This window comes from Podarcis cretensis, assembly GCF_951804945.1.
Source record: "Podarcis cretensis genome assembly, chromosome: 8".
Lineage (NCBI taxonomy): Eukaryota > Metazoa > Chordata > Lepidosauria > Squamata > Lacertidae > Podarcis > Podarcis cretensis.
In genome coordinates this window covers 84,522,319-84,537,235 of record NC_137177.1, presented here as the reverse complement: position 1 = coordinate 84,537,235, position 14,917 = coordinate 84,522,319, and the positions used below count along the sequence as shown (strand labels likewise).

The window sequence follows — 14,917 nt, the reverse complement described above, 5'->3', positions numbered from 1 at the left end:
AGGCGAGGGAGAAATGATGGGCAGCTGACGTCTGCCACCTTGTTTATGGATCAGTCCAGGAGCAAATGAAACTGTCTTATTACACCTCTGGTCCATCAAGCGCAATATTGTCTACACTGACTGGCAGCAGCAGCAGCAGCAGCTCTCCAGGGGTTCAGACAGGGGACGTTTCCAGCCGGCTATGGAGATGTCAGAGATCAAACCCGGTACTTTCTGCATGCAGAGCAAGTGCTTCAAGCTTCTATCTACAGAACTGGCAGCATTCCAGCTGCCACATAATCCTCATTCCACATCTGTAAGGAATCAGTCTTTTAGTGTGGCAGCACCTGGACTTTGGAACTCCCTGCCTGTTGACATCAGGCAGGCGTCTTCACTGTATTTAGGGACGCGGGTGGTGCTGTGGGTTAAACCACAGAGCCTAGGGCTTGCCGATCAGAAGGTCGGCGGTTCAAATCCCGGCCACGGGGTGAGCTCGCGTTGCTTGGTCCCTGCTCCTGCCAACCTAGCAGTTCGCAAGCACCTCAAAGTGCAAGTAGATAAATACGTACCGCTCTGGCAGGAAGGTAAACGGCGTTTCCGTGCGCTGCTCTGGTTCGCCAGAAGCGGCTTAGTCATGATGGCCACATGACCCGGAAGCTGTACGCCGGCTCCCTCGGCCAATAAAGCGAGATGAGCGCCGCAACCCCAGAGTCGTCTACGACTGGACCTAATGGTAAGGGGTCCCTTTACCTTTACCTAAAAACATATTTGCTTAGACAGGCCTATGTTGCATATATGCATTTAATCTGTTTTTGACATACAGCTGGCTCTAATTTTTATTCAAATGTTCTAAACTGCTATTTTTAACTGTTTCCCCCCCCTGATCATTCTATCACTTTATTCTTTTTTAAAACCACTCTGAGGATTTTCTTTCTTTCTTTCTTTCTTTCTTTCTTTCTTTCTTTCTTTCTTTCCAATCAAGCAGTATATACGTTTTATGAAATAAATAAAATAAATAGAATAGCACTGTAAATGTTGTGGTTTTTAAAAATTAAAAATAAATAATACATCAGGGGATGTTTACTGTTGATGGAAGAACCAAGAGGGGCAACTTGTTAGACGGAGAAGGAATCGGTTTATGTGTATTAGTAATTCTGTATTATAGGAACATTTTTGTATGCAACTGCATATGTATTTTTTGGGTAAAATTTGTTGTTTTGTACACCACCTCAATATATATTTTTATATAGAAGTTACTTCATCGTGCAGGTGAACAATGGAACTCACTGCCACATGAGGCAGTGATTGCCACCAACTTGGGTTGCTCCCCCCCAAAAGAGGACAAATTCATGGAAGAAGAGGGCTATTGAGGGCTACTAGCCACAATGGCTATGTTCTGCCTCCACAGTTTGAGGCAGCAATGCTTCTGAACACAGTGGTATCTCGGGTTACAGATGCTTCAGGTTACAGACTCCGCTAACCCAGAAATAGTACCTCAAGTTAAGAACTTTACCTCAGGATGAGTACAGAAATTGCGCGGCAGTGGTGCAGCGGCAGCGGGAGGCCCCATTAGCTAAAGTGGTACCTCAGGTTAAGAACAGTTTCAGGTTAAGAACAGACCTCCAGAACGAATTAAGTTCTTAACCCGAGGTACCACTGTACCAGCTGCTGGAAACTGCAGTGGGGAGTGAGCTCTTGTGTTCGAATCATACCCCAGGATTGGCAGCCATCTTGAGCCATCTTGTTGACTACTCTGGGAATCAGATGCTGGACTAAGTGGGCCATTGGCATGATCCAGCAGGTCTAAATAAAATAAATAATAATAAACTACGCCCTGTTAAACATGGGTTGGATGGCGATCTGTCAGGGATTGTTTCGCTGTGATCCCTGTTTTGCAGGAGTTTGTCCTAGATGACCCTTGGAGCCTCTTCCATTGCTGCAGTCCTGCGACTCTGGGTTCAGTAAGCCTGGAGGAACCTTTCTTCTTATCCATCTGGGTGCATCTTATACCCTTAAAGGACACGGGTGGCGCTGTGGTCTAAACCACAGAGCCTCTTGGGCTTGCCGATCAGAAGGTCGGCGGTTTGAATCCCTGTGACGGATTGAGCTCCTGTTGCTCTGTCCCGGCTCCTGCCAACCTGGCAGTTCGAAAGCACACCAGCGCAAGTAGAAAAATAGGTACTGCTAGTGCGGGAAGGTAAATTGTGTTTCTGTGCGCTCCGGTTTCTGTCACGGTGTCCCGTTGCACCAGAAGCAGTTTAGTCATGTTGGCCACATGACCCGGAAACATAGCTGTCAACGTTTCCCTTTTTTTAAGGGAAATTCCCTTATTCCCAATAGGATTCCTCGCAAGAAAAGGGAAAAGTTGACAGCTACGCCTGGAAAGCTGTCTGTGGACCAAGGCCGGCTCCCTTGGCCTGAAATCGAGATGAGCGCCGCACCCCATAGTTACCTTTGACTAGACTTAACCGTCCAGGGGTCCTTTACCTTTTAAAAGAGGTCCCACCTGGCCACACCTGCCCCATCGTTCAGATGCCAGGCTTTTGCTTAACGCTGTGTTTCAAGTCTGAAGGAGCCTCCTCGGGAAATACTGAACCCTTCGCCCCCACCTCTTCCCTCGGGGACTGTCTGTCCGGACTCCTAATCGATTACCCGCTGATCTGCCACTGCTCCAGCGGCTGGACCCACGAGAATCAATTAATTTGTTTCTGTCAAAGTGGAGTGTTGCTGCAGTTGACCTGCCGCGGCTCTCCTCGCCGCCTCTGCCTCCCCTTCCTTGTGCAGTGGCGCTCCAGCTTTACTCAGCTCCCATCTGATCGATACGGGCCTCATCGATAATGCCTCGGAATAACCTACAGCTACCATTGGGCGCCGTTTAATAAGGCAATCGCTCATCACAGCTCATCGGGCCAGTTTTATTGGGCAGGTAAGATTATATTTCAGAGGCAGCCCATTTCTAGCAGTACATAATTCTGGTCTATTATTACTTTTGAGGGGGAGGCAGCCGGCGTCGCCTCCCCAGTAAGCCAGAAGGAATGAATCAGCAGCCTGCAAAAAAGGAGCAGCAGCAAAAATGAGGTTCCTGGAGTTGGGACTGGCAGGGGAATACCACCTCAATCTCCAGTCTGTGAATATTCAAAACCTAGAGAATAGAAGTCTGAGAGGGGATAGAAGAGCCGCCTTCAAATATCTGCTTGTTTTCTCCTACTCCAGAGGGTTGCAGACCCTCCAAGTGTCCCCATTTTCCAGGGATGTCCCTGATTTAGAGAAGCAATCCCAATTTCTGATTTGAACCCAGAATGTCCCACTTTTCCTTAGGATGTCCCTATTTTCCTTGGAGAAATGTTGGAGGGTATGGAGTTATCTGACCCCTGAGCCGTCTGAAGGCAATCCTGTACAGTGGACACTCGGATTGCGAATGTTATCCATGCGAGAGGCACGTTCGTAACCAGCAGCGTTCGCAAACCATAGTGCCGTATCTGCGCACACGCGGGTTGAGATTCGGTGCTTCTGCGCATGAGCAAAGCGTTATTTAGCGCTTCTGTGCATGTGCGACCGCCGAAACCCAGAAGTAACTCATTACAGCGTCTGTAACCTGAGGTATGACTGTATAGGGAAGGTTTTTTGGTTTTTTAAAATGTTTCATGTTTTATTATGCTTTTATATATGTTGGAAGCCACCCAGAGTGGCTGGTCCAACCCAGTAAGATGTGTGCGGTATAAATAGTAAAATTATCAACATGGAATGGGAACATCCCTATTTTCATCGGAGAAAACTTGGAGGGTACGGGGCTGGACCCGAATCAGTGGGTTCAAATGACAAGAAACAGGATGCCGATTAAACACTGTGAAGAGCTTTCTTACAGTAAGAGTTGTTCAGCAGAGTACTGGATTCCCCCGGAAGGTGATGGACTCTCCTTCACTGGAGATTTTTAATCAGAGGTTGGATGGCCACCTGCCAAGGGATTCTTTAGCTCAGATTCCTTCACTGGTGGGGGGTTGGGCTAGATGACCTTTGGGGGACCCTTCCAGCTCCACAATTCACAATTTGATTTGATGAAACCCAAAGATCCATGAGTGCAGCCCAAAGTAGCCGACTGAACGACACTGGAAACAAGGAGGGCTCAAAGGCAAGAGCCTTCTCCTGTTGTTTAGCCCCAGCACCTGGAAATTAGGGATAGACTACCATTGAACATGTGACGCGGGTGGCACTGTGGGTTAAACCACAGAGCCTAGGACTTGCCGATCAGAAGGTCGGCGGTTCGAATCCCTGCAACGGGGTGAACTCCCGTTGCTCGGTCCCTGCTCCTGCCAACCTAGCAGTTTGAAAGCACGTCAAAGTGCAAGTAGATAAAGAGGTACCGCTCCAGCGGGAAGGTAAACGCCGTTTCCGTGCGCTGCTCTGGTTCACCAGAAGTGGCTTAGTCCTGCTGGCCACATGACCCAGAAGCTGTACGCCGGCTGCCTCGGCCAATAAAGCTAGATGCGTGCCGCAACACCAGAGTTGGTCAGGACTGGACCTAATGGTCAGGGGTCCCTTTACCTTTACCTTTACCATTGAACATGGAGGTTTTCTCTGGAAATCAGGTCTAAGAGCTCTTGACAGGACTATCCCCCTCCTTCTACATTTGCCAAACCCATTTCCAAAGCTATCTACCCATTCCAGTGAATTCCATAATGTAGATACAGCCTGCTACATCAGACTCCTGCACCCCCATGACTATATTGCATTACGGAGCTATTTCAAAATGATAGTTAATTTGCCACCAAAGGAAACCTTTAGAATCGGGTCCGCTTGGAAGTTATTTGAAAGGTACTTTCTGAGATCTGTAATCTGCCTTTTAAGCACTTCTCTCGCATCTTAGCCACACACATGGGATCTCACAGGAAGCTTCTTATTTACTTATTTAAATTTGTTTACCGCCCTTCACCCGTAGATCTATGGGCAGTTCAAAACATAAACACAACATCTGTCTGACCCCTGTAGGCGATGTTTCGGTAGGGGTGGGTGGTTGGGGTTTGAGAGGGCAGTGGGGGTGTGTGAGGCACAGAACTAAAATTTCCAACATGGTTAACAGTTAATCTCTCCTCCCAGGGAAATCTGGGAATTGTAGCTCTGGGAAAGGAATAAAGGGCCTTCTTACTGGCACTGTGGATTAAACCACAGAGCCTAGGACTTGCTGATCAGAAGGTCGGTGGTTCGAATCCCCGCGACGGGGTGAGCTCCCGTTGCTCGGTCCCTGTTCCTGCCAACCTAGCAGTTCGAAAGCACGTCAAAGTGCAAGTAGATAAAGAGGTACCGCTCTGGCGGGAAGGTAAACGGCGTTTCTGTGCACTGCTCTGGTTCGCCAGAAGTGGCTTAGTCATGCTGGCCACATGACCTGGAAGCTGTACGCCGGCTCCCTCAGCCAATAAAGCAAGATGAGCGCCGCAACCCCAGAGTTGGCCACGACTGGACCTAATGGTCAGGGGTCCCTTTACCTTTAACTACTCTCACTTCCCTTAAACTACAGCTGCCATGATTTTTTGGGGGAAGCCACAACCTTTTAAAGTGTTTTAATGCTGCTTTAAATGTATGCCGAACTGGAAGGCAGTTAAAGAAAGTTTGTTTTAAAACAAAAACAACAAAGGAAAAAATCTGTAACTTTTTCGTTTTCTGCCAGAAGTGGATGAAATTTGCAGGCCTGGTCACTGCTTATTGGAAGATGGATGACGTCTCCCAGGTTTCAGAATGAGCAGGGATCTTCTGGAAGGATGGGGGATAATGTAGCACCCAGTCAGGATGTAGCACCCTGTTCCTTCTCCTTCTAATTGGTCATTCTAGCATTTCTTCAGGTCCCTAACCTGGGAGTGTTATCTCAACTGCTTCCCTTTCTCTACCCAAACATTTCCTCCCTTGCCGCTCTCAACTGTCAAGGAACTCTTGCATTTGCTGCCTCGTCTCCTATGTAGCAGCTGAAATCCTTGGACGCTCCCTGCTTCCCCGGCGCATCGATGGTTGTAGCGGAGGGATGATCTTTCCTGGCAACGGTGGCTCAGGGCTTAATTAATTAATGTTTGCTAAGGAGTCCAGGAGGTCCCAGGGTGACACTTTGCAAAAGGGCAAACGGCGAGAGCATTACCAGGCTGCGTAATCTGCACGTCTGTGCAGACAGGTGTCTCCGCAGATCCGATTAAAGGCGTATCCCATTTGGAGAGGGGCCACTCAATTAAAGTCTGATGAGATGGGAAGGCTGGGCAGCTGGGGAATGCGCAAAGCCTCTTTCCCAGCCAGCACAACCTTCAGCGAGCCTCGGATAATGTTCACACATCTAAGTGCTACAATGCTACTTGAAACAGCCATGGCCATAGCTGTCAACCGTCCCTTATTTGGCGGGAAACTCCCTTATCCCAGTGCTGTGTCCCGCTGCTGTCCCTTATTGATGATGTCCCTTAAATTTCCCGGGTTTCAAAGGAAGCAGCTCCTCTCCCTCCCTCCCTGCCGGCCAGGGAGGAGGGAGGCTCCAACTGTGTTGCTTGGCTGCCCGGCCTGCCCCCCTCCAGCCTCCTTTCACCTGCCTCGGTCTCCGGGAGCCCCTCCCCGCCGGGACTGGCGGGAGCCTCGGGCCCTTCTGCCGCCATCCTCCTTGCGGCTGCCGAACTGAGCGTCTCTGCTTAGGGCCTCCCCTCTGCCTGCCGCCGCCACTCCAGCTAGGCCATACTGTGGCTGTGCTGCCAAAGGACCCGGATGAGATGGGCAGCCTGGTGTGGCCTATGAATTGCTGAGGAGCCTTGAGAGGAGAGCGAGGGCAACCATAGAGAAAGCAGTTCAGAGAGAGGAGGCGGAGGTGGAGGCGCGGGCAGGTGTTCCAAGGGCTAACCATAGAGGGGTAAAGCGGAGGAAGGACCGCAAGCGCTTCTCCCATAGATTTGTAGTGGTAGACTAGCATAGATGGTCTGATCTGCGGGTTTACTTCAGGTGCTATTTCCCCCCCTCCTCCCGCCCCGCCTGATGGAACTGAGAGCTGCAGATGGAGCATGAGAGAAAAGATACAGAACTGCAGCAGCATCTTCATAGCTTGGGCTTCGTTTTGCGCGAAAAGTGGTTGCTGCTTGTAGTTATTTAATTGCAGTCTTTCATCAGCTGGTGTCTTGAGCAGCAACCTCTGGAAACGAAGGGCTAAAAACCGGCGCTGCTCTCCCAAATTATCTGGTCCCTTTTAACTTCGTATTTCAGCTGGTTGACTAAAATCCCTTATTTTGGCTGCTGGTCCCTTATTTCCGAGGCTGCTGGTCCCTTAATTTCAAATCTGTAAATTGACAGCTATGGCCATAAAGGTAAAAGGTAAAGGTACCCCTGCCCGTACGGGCCAGTCTTGACAGACTCTAGGGTTGTGCGCCCATCTCACTTAAGAGGCCGAGGGCCAGCGCTGTCCGGAGACACTTCCGGGTCATGTGGCCAGCGTGACAAAGCTGCATCTGGCGAGCCAGCGCAGCACACGGAAACGCCGTTTACCTTCCCGCCAGTAAGCGGTCCCTATTTATCTACTTGCACCCGGGGGTGCTTTCGAACTGCTAGGTGGGCAGGCGCTGGGACCGAGCAACGGGAGCGCACCCCGCCGCAGGGATTCGAACCGCCGACCTTTCGATCGGCAAGCCCTAGGCGCTGAGGCTTTTACCCACAGCGCCACCTGCGTCCCTAGCTATGGCCATAGCTCTCCCCAAAGAATTCTGGGAGATGCATTTTGTTAAGGGTGCTGAGAGCTTTTAGGAGGTGCCTTTTTTGTGGCATGGAAATAAAAATGATAAGGAAAGCTCCCTGCTCGACATTTTTGCATGCCAGGCTACTGTTTAGGGAAGATGTGAAAGGAACAGGAATGGAGGCTGTTTTGAAAGCTGGCAATCCTAGTGGAAAGTTGGAAAGGGGTGAGCTCCTTCAGCGACTCAGATCAAAGTGTGGGGGTGGAAAGGGGAGGGGCCTATTTTCCCATGATGTTCTCTCCTCCCCCAACTTTCTGTTGCCCCCAAGTCCAGCCCCCCCACCTTCAATCCAAAGAGAAATCAGATCACTAGAAATGCCAACAGTACGGTTTTAGTTTTTCAACACGAAAAGTGTTACGTACTTAGAAGGAACTATCCACCTCCCAGAATAACAATGTCTATTCTGAAAAAAAAGCTGACATTTCGCATCACCAAAAAGGCTCGGAGACTTCAAAAGGAAACCTATTTTAATACATTCCAGCTCATTAGCAACGGAGAATGGGAACGCAGCGAGCCAGCTATTTAAATTTTAGATGATGCCCTTTCTGCCTTAATATATTTTCGTGCATTCTCTCGGATGCTGTTCCACTCATCTTTCACTCCTCGTAAGACCCTTTTCAGGAGAGGCTCTGTGCAACAACAATGGGGCAGAGAGGGAGAACATCGCAACAGGCTCCAACCCCTGCTTGCCCCACACATGTCTCTCTGTTTCCCTGGCCCCCTCCAGCTGTCAGGGGGAGATCTTGATTCCCAGGAGGGTGAGACTGCTTTAAATAATAATTATAAAAATTCTTAAGAAAGACTGTGTGTGCAGTTTTGCAAGCCTCTCTCCAGCAGGAGCTGGCTGCAAATGATAACATAGATACCCTGGTGTGTGGGTGGGTGTCTGCCTTTCTATTCTCCCCTCTCCCAATTAACCTCCATCTCCAGGGGCTGCTCTTAGGTCTCACATTTGGGCTGTGAAACTTCAGGGCCTGCCAACCTAGCAGTTCAAAATCACATCAAAGTGCAAGTAGATAAATAGGTACCACTCCGGCGGGAAGGTAAACGGCGTTTCCATGCGCTGCTCTGGTTTGCCAGAAGCAGCTTAGTCATGCTGGCCACATGACCCGGAAGCTATACGCCGGCTCCCTCGGCCAATAAAGCGAGATGAGCGCCGCAACCCCAGAGTTGGCCACTACCGGACCTAATGGTCAGGGGTCCCTTTACCTTTACTATTGCCCCCCACCCCAACCTTCACTCTTTCTTTTTCTTTCTTAGAAAACAAAACCCAAAAAAACACCTAACTGGATGACATAACAGAGATCCATGATTTGGTTGTGGGTTGTTTTTATATATATTTAAATTTACATTTAAATGGATAGCAATGGTCTGTGTTTGTGTGTGACCAGGAGCAGACAGAATTCCATTCAGTTCACGTTTAAATGCAAACCAACCTAATCTGTGCTTTCCAAAACAAAATGTAAAGCAAAAATGTAAAGTCTTCAAAATCGACACGTCTCTGAATTTTGCATAGTAGTTCTCTTGTCAAATAAAATTACATACAGGCAGAAAGTTCCCATTCAGATGGGAGATACGTTCTGAGGCAACGTGCATTTAAGTGAAATAGCGTATATTTGAAACACAATTGAAAAAGCTTGCAAACACCCCCTTCTGCCCCTGCCCCTCATTCTGCCCCTTTTTATGAAGTTTTCAAGTCACTTTTGGGTTCAGTGCGATGCGCACATGCGCAGTCACACACCTATCAGATGCGCCTATCAGATACAGGTGGCAACCTTTTTAGGCACAGCCATAAAAGGTAAAGGTAAAGGGACCCCTGACCATTAGGTCCAGTCGTGGCCGGCTCTGGGGTTGCAGCGCTCATCTCGCTTTAATGGCTGAGGGAGCCGGCGTACAGCTTCTGGGTCATGTGGCCAGCATGACTAAGCTGCTTCTGGCGAACCAGAGCAGCGCACCGAAACTCCGTTCACCTTCCCGCCGGAGTGGTACCTATTTATCTACTTGCACTTTGACGTGCTTTCGAACTGCTAGGTTGGCAGGAGCAGGGACTGAGCAATGGGAGCTCACCCCGTTGCTGGGATTCGAACCGCCGACCTTCTGATTGGCAAGTCCTAGGCTCTGTGGTTTAACCCACAGTGCCACCCACAGCCAATTGATGCACAATCACCAATGTGCAGGTCCATAGGAGCTGACTCTGAAGGGTCTCCACTCTCCAATAAAGTATTTGAAGTTCATGGGCTTTACCAGTCAACTGGTGTGCATGCATGTGTCATGTGATTAGTTATGTGGGGTGGGGGTTTCCTGGGTGTCCCAATATTTTATTCAAGTTGAGACCCCTGCGTGGGTCTTTTTGGACCCTGAAGAAGGTAGAACGGAGCATAATGGGTCAGGGCATGCTCCGCCCACATGTTTCGGGGCCAGGGACAGAATCTTCAAGTGAAATGGTTGCCACCTGTACTCAGGTGTTCATAAAATGCATGTATTGGTGATAATAAAATTTTCAAATTCACTAGATCATGGGAAATCCCTTTGCAAAAATGCATATTAAATAAAATGGCATAAGTACATCTACTTTAGGAGAAAGTTGCTGATTAATTTTCATCAGGACTTTTTAAAAATTGCAGACTGATGCAGAACTATGGAGATTCAAAGTTAAGATTGGAAAAATGAGAAACTGAGGAAAAACCAAAATGACAGATCTGCCCACCCCATGGCAGGGGCAGTTAACATTTCCCACAATGCCACTTTCCAAATGAAGACCCCTTGTCCTTAAGGGGTTTTCAGGTTGCACATATACAAGGTTGTGACCAGAATGTAGGGTGAAGCATCCCTGTATACGATAATGGGAACTGCCGGATTCGCAGAGACACGTGGGAGGTGTTCGTCTGCGACATAACGTATGCGCACGTGTCTCTGCATTTGTTGACGGGCCTACATTCATGTGGTAGCAATTAGTAACTGTTAATAGTGCAGTTGGGATGCGGGTGGCACTGTGGTCTAAACCACAGAGTCTAGGGCTTGCCGATCAGAAGGTCAGCGGTTCGAATCCCCACGACGGGGTGAGCTCCCATTGCTCAGTCCAGCTCCTGCCCGCCTAGCAGTTCGAAAGCACATCAAGTGCAAGTAGATAAATAGGTACCACTCTGGCGGGAAGGTAAATGGCGTTTCCATGCACTGCTCTGGTTTCTCCGGAAGCGGCTTAGTCATGCTGGCCACATGACCCGGAAAATCTGTCTGCCAGTAAAGTGAGATGAGCGCCGCAATCCCAGAGTCATTTGCGACTGGACTTAATAGTCAGGGGTCCCTTTACCTTTACCTAATAGTGCCATGGGCTGCAAGAAGATCAAACCTCTCCATTCTGAAGGAAATCAGGCCTGAGTGCTCACTGGAAGGACAGATCCTGAAGCTGAGGCTCCAGTACTTTGGCCACCTCATGAGAAGAGAAGACTCCCTGGAAAAGACCCTGATGTTGGGAAAGATGGAGGGCGCAAGGAGAAAGGGGACGACAGAGGACGAGATGGTTGGACAGTGTTCTCGAAGCCGCGAACATGAGGCAGTGGAAGACAGGAGTGCCTGGCGTGCTCTGGTCCATGGCGTCACGAAGAGTCGCACACGACTAAACAACTAAACAACAACAATAACAACAATAGTGCAGGGTGTTGTGATTGAAAATGGAGCAGAGAGTCAGTGTGAAATTTTGTTTCAGATTGGGTAAATAGGCATCGGAAACCCACAAAATGCTCACAGTCTGGCAGACTGTCGACGAGCAGAACGGTTGCAAATGTCGACAGAGTTCATGAGTTACTGATGCAGGATTGGCTTTTGTCCATCTGAATGATGGTGGAAGAATTGCATATTCCACATGAAATCGTTACTGAGGTTACTGAGCTGTCCCACCCTCCATAGTCTCTCGATCTGGCCCCACCAAATTTATTTCTTTTTCCAAAATTGAAATCTGCAATGAAAGGGCACGGGGTTTCCCAACATTTCACACGTCCGAGCTGCTGTGATGAGGGAACTGAAAGCGGTACGGAAAGAGGACTTCTCCAGAAGTTTACAACAGTTCAACGAACATTGTCAACGGTGCATTGTATCAGAGGGGGCCTACTTTGAAGGCCTGTAAGACATGTATGTTTGAATATTTCTCGCTGTCCGATTTCTGTGATCATTCACTGAACTTTCCAGTCACACCTTGTACACCTTGTACATTTTCCTGCATGGAGCAAAAAAAAAGGGAGAGTGAAACACCCACCTTCTGGAGTGCCATAGCCCTTATCAGAATTGGGGGGGGGGGAGGGCTTGCAAGCCACTACTTGCTACGATTTAAAGATGGGCGATCAGATCACAAATCTCTGTGGCCTTTCTAAGCACGCCATAAAAGGAATTCAGGAAGGGATCTCTCCCAGCTCTACACAGAGATCCCAGTGGGGCTTGAACCGGGATCCAAAATCATAAACTCATAGAATTATAGGGCTGGAATAAAAAACCCCAGAAGTTTTCCAATTAGGTATCACAGGAATGGATTTACCAAGATCACAAAAGAACTCGTTTATGTATGCAACTACGGCTGCACGAGCATTATTAGCACAACATTGGAAGGAAGCAAGTGTCCCAGCTAAAGAAGATTGGCAAGTTAAATTAATGGAATATGCTGAAATGGCAAAACTGACAATGAAATTAAGAAGAAGAGATGACAACGAATTTAAGGAAGAATGGATGGACTTTATTGCATATAGTATACAGAAGCAATGTACACAGGTTAATACATTGGAAGGGTTTTAAGGATACTTGTAATTGTATTAGGAATAGACAATAAGTAAGTCAAATGGTTAAAACTTTATAATGGACATGTAGTACATTGATATATAATGGAACCAAGGAAGGGAATAGGGGGAAGTCAATCTGTTTTGTTTTGTTTTTGTTTTTATTGATGTTTGTTTTGTTATTGTTTTGAAACTGCAATTAATCCAGAATGCGGCAGCTAGACTGGTGACTGGGAGTGGCCGCTGAGACCATATAACACTGGTCTTGAGAGATCTGCACTGGCTCCCAGTACGTTTCTGAGCACAATTCAAAGTGTTGGTGCTGACCTTTAAAGCCCTAAACGTTCTCAGCCCTGTACAGTGGTACCTCAGGTTACATACGCTTCAGGTTACATACGTTTCAGGTTACAGACTCCGCTAACCCAGAAATAGTACCTCGGGTTAAGAACTTTGCTTCGGGATGAGAACAGAAATTGCATGGCGGCGGCGGAAGGCCCCATCAGCTAAAGTGGTGCTTCAGGTTAAGAACAGTTTCAGGTTAAGAATGGACCTCCGGAACGAATTAAGTACTTAACCCAAGGTACCACTGTATACCTGAAGGAGGGTCTCCATTCCCATCATTCAGCCCGGACACTGAGATCCAGCTCCGAGGGCCTTCTGGCAGTTCCCTCAGAAGTGAGGTTACAGGGAAGCAGACAGAGGGCCTTCTTGGTAGTGGCACCCGCTCTGTGGAAGGCCCTCCCATCAGATTTCAAGGATATCCTATTTTTAAAAGACATCTGAAGGCAGCCCTGTTTAGGGAAGGTTTTAATATTTAATGCTGTGTTATTTTTAACACTTGATTGGGAGCCACCCAGAGTGGCTGGAGAAACTCAGCCAGATGGATGGGGTATAAATAATAATAATAATTGTTGGAAAATTAATAAAATGTTATGGGGGGAGGAATTACAGGGCAGGAAGGGACTATGAGAGTCACCTGGTCCAACCCCCCTGAAATGCAGGAATCTTTTGTCCAATGTGGGACTCGATTCAGAGTGATCTTTTTATATGGATTTTTAATTGCTTTTGTTACAAGTTTTTATTTTTAAAAATCAGATAAAAATAACCATGACCAAAACAAAGCCTAGATATCTTCTTTTGCACACCACCCTCCCAACTCCAGCACCTCCCTTTTTCTCTGATCCTCAAAATTTAGACTGTAGCCTCCTAAGGGCAGAGACTTGCCTTGAGAAGAAAAAAAGCAAACAAAACCCCAATGTCAGCCATGGTTACCTTGACACACAAACAAGAAAGTCTATTCTGTCTGCCTCCATAAAGCCTCCTTCTTTGCTCCCATTTAACCTGCTGTTTAGGCTCGGCACACTTGAGCCAACGGAGATAACGGGGTCTCCTCTTTTGCAATTTGAGCCCGTTTGTGGGTGTCAGGAGCCTCTTGGCGTGAACGAGGCCAGTGAGAAATGTTATCTGCCCCTTGCATGGAGCCAGCCAGCCGCTGCCTGCAAGGGAGCGTGAGAAAGATGGCAGTTAAGGAGTTAAGCAGTAGGCAGTGCTAGAGGCCTGCAAATAGAACGCAGCTCTGTGGCTCTGGCAAAGACGGTGGCAGCAGCAGCAGCAGCAAGAGAGAGAGGGAGGGAGGGAGAAGAAATGAGAGAGGCTGCCAGATAGAGATGTTAAATAAGGGAGCCCAGCAAATCACCTCGCAGCAGTTGAGAGCTGCATCCGAGAGCTGGAAGCATCCCCGGAGGCAGGAGGGCATCCCAACCTCCCTTTCCTGGGCTGGTGAGCCAGCAGCGGTGATGAAGACCATCTTTTCTGGCAAGGAGGGATCTCTGGGTGCGTAGCAGCTGAGAGAAGCCAGTGTGCGGCTCCGGGGAACTCTGCAGTGACTGGTCTTTTCAGCGTGACCATCTTTCCAGAAGCGAATCTGGCAGCAGGGTGGCTGTCTCTGGAGCTCTGGCCAAATGCATCCGGTCGACCGAGAAGGTGTCCCTGTGATCCGGGTGTGAAAGGCAAAAAAAGAGGAGACTCTGGGCCGGCAGAACTTGGATTTGAACGCTTGGTGGTCTGAGCTTCTCCATGCTAGCCGTCAAGGGAGCCAGGCAACCGCTGCCTCCTCAGCAGAAAGCCCAGAGTTGGTGAGAAGATGGATGTTCCTCCTCTTGAGGACCCCATGAAGGCTTCGGTGTTCAGGTAAGATGGGCCAAGGAGGGTGGACATCAGTGTGTTGCTGGCAGGACAAAGACTCGGGGACCTTTGGCCCTTGAGATGCATGCAGAGGCAGAGGAAAAAGGTTGCGGGCCAGAGGCTTGATGGGCAAAAGTTTCACTCTCTGGCTAGTTCTGATGGTTTGGAAGCGACCTCATTTTACCTGCTTTTCTCCTTTTCCTGGCAAGCAAAAGAGGCTTGTGGGCTTATGACACTTTTCGTAGGAAATTC

General features: G+C 48.6%; 1 protein-coding gene across 1 annotated transcript in view; it reads left to right on the top strand.

Annotated features, from left to right (window-relative positions):
• The first annotated feature begins 13,896 nt into the window (after positions 1-13,896).
• The window catches only part of WSCD2 (WSC domain containing 2), a 91,974-nt gene continuing 90,953 nt past the window's right edge, over positions 13,897-14,917 (top strand). Inside the window, exon 1 of the mRNA XM_079987028.1 lies at positions 13,897-14,671. The gene's annotated coding sequence lies outside the window, so the exon portion shown is untranslated. The remainder of the gene's footprint in view (positions 14,672-14,917) is intronic.